This window comes from Trichechus manatus, unplaced genomic scaffold (genome assembly GCF_000243295.1).
Source record: "Trichechus manatus latirostris isolate Lorelei unplaced genomic scaffold, TriManLat1.0 scaffold00184, whole genome shotgun sequence".
Classification (NCBI taxonomy): Eukaryota; Metazoa; Chordata; class Mammalia; order Sirenia; family Trichechidae; genus Trichechus; species Trichechus manatus.
In genome coordinates this window covers 233,883-241,366 of record NW_004444120.1, presented here as the reverse complement: position 1 = coordinate 241,366, position 7,484 = coordinate 233,883, and positions in this window count along the sequence as shown.

Here is a 7,484-nt window from a genome sequence, read left to right as displayed (position 1 = left end):
GCTGTGAAAGTGCTTCACCTCTAAAACCTACATTGTAAGACATTGGTTTCAGTAAGAGAGTCACTATCGGCAAGAGAATCCCTGGCACTGTCTGCAGATTTCTTAACTAAACCGCTGCTTCTGAAGGCTTTAACCCTTTCGTGCCTGGTGAGGCCCAACAAGTCTGCCATTTGCTCCTCAAGGAGGAGACCCCATCTTCTCTCTGCTTTTGAACGCTCCAGGCCATGAGTGAAATTTCTGTCAACTGCTTATCCCCTCACTCCCCCACTGCACCCATAGTAGGATATTCCTCTAGGGTTTGAAGTCCTCTTATAAACCCCTACTCATTTTAGGCACGTGCAGGTGATTTATAGAAATCGTAACCTGTTCCTAAAGGGGGTTGTTTCCCTTTCTACCGTCGTATGACTGTTTCATTCGGTTATGCGTAAGGTGGCCGTGAGTCAGAGCTAACGCCGCGGCAACTAACAGCGATAACAACAGCAACGACGTGGTTAACACTATTTTTGCTGTACGATGCCTTCAGTCCTTTAATATTTCTTTTTGCTTTCAAGACGTTTCGTTTTTTGTTTTTCAACTTACTCTTCATGATGTCTTGTGGGATGCCCCATACTGAGAGATAAGAAGTCAATACATTCTGGCTGTGATTAAAAAAATAAAGAGCCCTGGTGGCACAGTGGTTAAGAGCTATGGCTGCTAACCAAAGAGTTGGCAGTCTGAATCCACCAGCTGCTCCTTGGAAACCCTAGGGGGCGGTTCTACTCTGTCCTATAGGGTCGCTATGAGTTGGAATCGACTTAACAGCGGTGGGTTTGGTGTTGGTTTGGTGATAAAATAAAAATTCTGTTCAAACATACCTCCACCAGATGGTGAATCATACCCCTTAGGAAGCATTTGGTCTCAATTCCAGGTCCCACCCAGTGCTTTCCATGGTGCTGTACTTTCTGTCCTGAACTTTTACTCTTACGCCTTTGAGTGGAGAAAGTGCCGGCAGAGATTTAGATCTGGAGGCACTGAGGGGAGATGCAGCTCGCTGACTCTGACTCACCTGAGGGTGCAGGGGTTGATCTGACACAGAACACAATGGGAAATGGCATTTGGGACACAGAAGGTGCCTGTTCCCTAGCTAGGAGGAAATAATACATTAGCTTCAAATACCTGCTCCTAAGCCAGGCTTTTAGGTCCCTGTACAAGACAGAAAAGAAAATAATGTGCAAAGGGATTTGCTGAACCATGAAAAGTGGCATACTATAGGCATTAAGAGCCCAGATCCTGCAGCCAGAGGGTTTGGGTTTGAATCCTAGCCCACAACTTACTAACTTTGTGACCTTGGGTATGTTACATAACCTCTTTGTACCTCGGTTTTCCCTTTCTATAAAGTGAGGATAATAATATCGTACCTTCTTCTTGGGACTGTCTTGAGGACTGAATAAATTATTACATTTAAAGCACTTAGAACAGTCCCTGGCACGTGGTAAGTGCTCAGTGACTATTAACTGTTACTATTCTTCTTCCCTGGGAACTGAGGAGAAAGGTTCTAAATGGAAATAAGTGACTTGAGATATAAAAAAATCAAACCAAACTCTTACCCTGGCCTCAGAGAGTGTTCTGTGAGTCAATTCACGCAAATCAAAAACATCAGTTATTTCAATACAATGTTCCTAGTTCATTTCTAGAACTGTGTATTTTGTTAGCATTAAACTGGCCTACAGGGTCTGGGTGGGGAAGGGAATTCAGATATAATTTAATACTACTGCTTAGATTTAATAAGGCCACCCTTGAAAATTTCAGTGCAAGGAAAGGTAAAATATATCACGTAAAGTCTTAAAACTGTATGGTTGTTGAAATTGAAGCCAGTTTCCAAATATGGCCCTTGTACCAGTCGTTCTTCTATTATAACTGATCATAACAGAGGCCAAAACTAGACACTGTAGTCTCCATTATTATATGATGTTGTGTAGAGAGAGAAATACAATTACAATATCTAGAACACACTGAATTCATGGACTGTAAGTAGGAAGAGAGTGATTTCTGTTGTTCTTAGGAGTCTACTTTGACTGAATGAGGCTTCCCTGGTTACATGTGCATTGACTTTTTTCAAGGAAAGGAGGTAAAAAAATCAGAATCCTAGCCCATATAGTCTGTAGAGTGGGGAAGAATTGTAGCAGTCATTTAGCCCAATCACCTTTAAACATTTTTTGGCTAATTTTTAATTTTGATATAATGTCAAATTTACAGAAAAGTTGCAATCATGGTATAAAAAACTGTATACCCTTTACCTAGATTCACCAATGGGTGATATTTTGCCCCATTTATTTTTTCTATCTGTTTGCCTGCCTGCCTGCCTGCCTGCCTACCTGTCTCTCTGTCTTGTCTATCTATCTATCATCTATCTATCCATCCATACATTCATATACATACACACACACATGCATACATATTTTTTCTGAACCATTTGGGAGTAAGTTGCAGACATGGTGCTGCTTTACTCCTAAATACGTCAGTGTGTGATTTTTAAGCAAAATTCTCTTATGTAACCACAGCACAATGATCAAAAGCAGGAAATTTAATGTAGATGAAAACATTTATCTCATTCACAGTAAATACGCAAGTTAGCAAATTGTCCCAGTAATGCCATTTTTTAGATAAACTGTTTTTCCTGGTCCATGATCCAATTGAGAATCATACATTACATTTAGTTTTCATGTTGAAAATGGTTAAGCACTTGGGTGCCAACTAAAGGGTTGGTGGTTCGAACCCACCCAGTGGCTCCACAGGAGATAGACCGGGTGATCTGTTTCCCTAAAGATTACAGCCAAGAAAACCCTATGGGGCAGTTCTGCTCTGTCGCATGGCGTCACTATGAGTCAGAATCGACTGGCCAGCACCTAACAACAAGAACCATAGTTTTCTTTAGTCTGGACCAGTTCCTCAGCCTTTCTTTGGCTTTCATAACCTTGACCTTTTTCAAGAATATAAACCAGATATTTTGTAGAATGTCCATCCCTCAGTTTGGATTTGTCTGAGTGTCTTCGTGATTAGATTCATGTTTTGCGTTTTTGGTAGGAAACTATAGAAGTGATCCCTTTGTGCTTCTTTGTGCATCATATCAGGAGGCACAGGTTGTGGCTTTGCCCCATTGTTGGTAACGTTAGCTTTGATCTCTTGGTTAAGGTTTCTCTGCTTTAAACTTACTATTTCCCCTTCAAAAAGTAATTTCTGGGGAAAATTTTTGAGATGATGTAAATTTCCTGTTATTAAATTTTCACACATTAGCACATTAGTTTTAGTATCTTTTGATTCTTGCGTGAACAAATTATTAATTGCTATGATAGATACAAAATGAAGATTTTCAAATTCTATCATTTCTCTCACATTGAATAGCTTTGTAAGGTAAAGAAGCTTTCCTTCTTATTTTTTTATTACCTATTTATCAGTATGGACATTTAGATTCTTATTGTATTCAAAGGATTATAATTCATTGGTATTATTTCTGTTGTTGTTAGGTTCCATCCAGTTGGTTCTGACTCATAGTGACCCTATGCACAACAGAACAAAATACTACCCAGTCCTGTGCCATTCTCACGGTTGTTGCTATGCTTGAGCCCATTGTTGCAGCCACTGTGTCAGTCCATCTCGTTGAGGGTCTTCCTCTTTTTCACTGACCCTCTGCTTTACCAACATGACATCCTTCTCCAGGGACTGATTCCTCCTGATAACATGTTCAAAGTATGTGAGATATAGTCTCACCATCCTTGCTTCTAAGGAGCATACTGGTTGTACTTCTTCCAAGACAGATTTATTCATTCTTTTGGCAGTCCATGGTATATTCAATATTCTTCACCAACACCAAGATTCAAAGGTGTCAATTCTTCTTTGGTCTTCTTTATTCATTGTCCAGCTTTCACATGAATACGATGTGACTGAAAATACCATCGCTTGGGTCAGGCGCACCTTAGTCTTCAAGGTGACATCTTTGCTTTTCAACACTTGAAAGAGGTCTTTTGCAGCTGATTTGCCCAATGCAATACATCTTTTGATGTCTTGACAGCTGCTTCCATGGGTGTTGATTGTGGATCCAAGTAAAATGAAATCCTTGACAACCTCAGTCTTTTCTCCGTTTATCATGATGTGGCTTATTGGTACAGTTGTGAGGATTTTTGTTTTCTTCATGTTGAGACATAATTCATACTGAAGGTGTGGTCTTTGACCTTCATTAGTAAACGCTTCAAGTTCTCTTCACTTTCAGCAAGCAAGGTTGTGTCATCTGCATAACGCAGGTTGTTAATGAGCCTTCCTCCAATCCTGATGCCCTGTTTTTTTTCATATAGTCCAGTGTCTCAGATTATTTGCTCAGCATATGGACTGAATAAGTATGGGGAAAGGCTACAACTCTGACACACACCTTTCCTGACTTTAAGGAATCCCTTTGTTCTGTTCGAATGACTGCCTCTTGGTCTATGTACAGGTTCCGCATAAGCACAGTTAAGTGTTTTGGAATTCCCATTTTCTGCAATGTTATCCATAATTTGTTATGAACCACAGAGTCGAATGCCTTAGTATAGTCCATACAACACAGGTAAACACCTTTCTGGTATTCTCTGCTTTCAGCCAGGATCCATCAGACATCAACAGTGATATCCCTAGTTCCATGTCCTCTTGATGCTCAATTTTTTTTTTCCTGGATTGGACCAGTCGGAGAGCTTCAGTCTGGTTCCAGTGTCATTTTGGTATGTTTCTGTCATTATTTATTTATTTATTTTTAGCACGTCCTTACTTTTTTACCCAACAAGGTATTCTAGAATCTTTTTGTGCTTTCCCTGCTCAGGTATGGAATGAACCATTTCCCCAAGGATTTCTAGTACTTTATAGTGGAGAGTAGTATTCAGAAGCCAATATCTGGGAGGTACTTGTGCTCAGTGCTAACCTTTTAGGACTTCTCACAGACAGAGCTGACACACACACACGCACCCACACATGTATGCACACACATATACACGTACATATACATATTTCTCTTTCTCTTAAAAACCATGAGTTCATATTGACACCTATAATTTCAATTAAAGACTACATGCTAGTCCTTCAACAGTAAGAAACCTGGCTAAATGTATTTACTCATTTGCTCAATTGTAGAATACCAGGAAGAAGTCTCAGAATTGCTAACCCATATCACTGGAAGAAAAATAACACTAACTAATTTAAAAAATTTGTTTACAGTTCTCTTTTGTCTTTAGGCTGAGGGTGTGTAGACAAAGTACGATGTTGCAATGCGTAAGTTAGCTTTATTTTTTTCTTTCCATTTCATTATGTTATTTATTTGAAATGTAATTAAGTTTATTTACGTTGTATGTTTAAATTCAGTTTAAAAATAGTTTTTAAGGTTATTTTAGATAGCTTTCCTCATCCTGTTGCTTTTCATCATTTTTTGAATATGTGAAACATTAACATGGTTTCAAAAAATCATAACTATATAAACATGTATAGTATCCTCAGCCCCAATCCCTTCAATCCCATCCCTTGCCCCCTCCCCTTGGTAGATAACCAATTTTATTAATTTCTCATTTAGCTGCTTAGTCCTTCGTTGTGTGGATACACCACACTTTATTTAACCACTCTCTTGCGTATAGGCATTTAGGTTGTTTCCAATATTTCACAATTATAACAATGCTGTAATGATTAACCTTTCTGATACCCATTTTCCTGTTGTTGGAGGTGCATCTTCAGAGTAAATTCCTAAAGGAAGCAATGCTAGGCCACAAGGTAAGCGTATAAGTAGTTTTAATATTACTGAATTTTCTTCCGTAGGCATCATATCTGTTGGCACTCTCACCTTCAGTGAAGGAGCCCTTATTTCTCCAGATTTTTGCCAATCCGAAAAAGGAATTGTTATTTTAATTTGCATTTCTCTTATGAATGAATTCAAATATCTTTTCATATGTTAAGAGCTGTATTTATATCTTATTTTGTGAGTTATTTGTTGCCCATTTTTCCATTGTATTTTTGGTCTATTTTACTCAGTTTTTAAAAGTTCTTTATCTGTTAGGGATATTGTTGTTGTCAGCTGCCATCTAGTTAACTCTGACTCAGGCTGACCTTATATACAACAGAATGAAAGGTTGCCCAGTCCTGCGTCCTCTTCACAATAGCCAGCATGTTCGAATCCATGGTTGAGGCTACTGTGCCACTCCATCTCACTGAAGGTCTCCCTCATCCTTGCTGGCCCTCTATGTCACCAAACGTGATGTTCTCCTGTAACAATTGATCCCTTCTGATGACATGTCCAAAGCAAACAAGTCAAAAGTCAAACAACGTTCTGCGGTGATTCACAAGGTTTTCATTGACTAAGTTACGGAAGTGTATTGCCAGGCTTTCCTTCCTAGTCTGTCTTAAGTCTGGAAGCTTCACTGAAACCTGTCCACCATGGTGACCCTGCTGGTATTTGGAATACTAGTGGCGTAGATTCCAGCATCACAGCAACAAGCAAGCCACCACAGTATGACAAACTGGCAGATGGGTGGTTAAAAACCAATCAACCAACCCCCCACCCCCCAACCAAACCCATTGCTGTCAAGTCGATTCCAACTCATAGTGACCCTATAGGACAGAGTAGAGCTGCCCCATAGGGTTTCCAAGGAGCGGCTGGTAGATTTGAACTGCTAACTTTTTGGTGAGCATCGTAGCTCTTAACCAGTGTGCCACCAGGGCCCCATGCCCAGCACAATAAATGGAAAAAGAACCACCCCAAAGTATAACTAATTAAATTTTAGGGATGAAAAGAAGATCCAGGGGGGAAAAATAGTCATGTGCAAAGGATTGAGAATCAGAATGACAGCAACAGGGGAAGTCAGAGACAGTGGAATCATGTCTTTAAATTCTGAGTAAAAATAGCTTTCAACCTAGAATCCTATATCCAGTCAGATTATTATTTTTCATTTTCCAATGAAAGAGAAAGTTTTTGGGAAAAAAAAAAAACTTAACATTTTTGCATCAATGTTGTTAATCTAAAACCTATGGAGAAGTTACACATGATCAGTGATAAAAGTTTTTTCTTTTTTTTGTGCTTTAAGTGAAAGTTTACAGCTCAAGTTAGTTTCTCATACAAAAATTTATGCACACATTGTTATGTGACCCTAGTTGGTCTCCCTGTAATGTGACAGCACACTCCTCCTTTCCACCCCAGATTTTCCATGTCCATTCAGCCAGCTCCTGTCCCTTTGTGCCTTCTCATCTCGCCTCCAGACAGGAACTGCCCATTAAGTCTCATGAATATACTTGAGCTAAGAAGCACTCCGCTCACGAGTATCATTTTATGTCTTAGTAGTCCAGTCTAATCTTTCTCTGAAGAGCTGGCTTCGGGAATGGTTTCAGTTCTGGGCTAACAAGAGTCCGGGGGCCACGTCTTCCGGGATCCCTCCAGTCTCTGTCAGACCATTAAGTCTAGTCTTTTTACTAGAATTTGAGTTCTGCACCCCACTTTTCTCCTG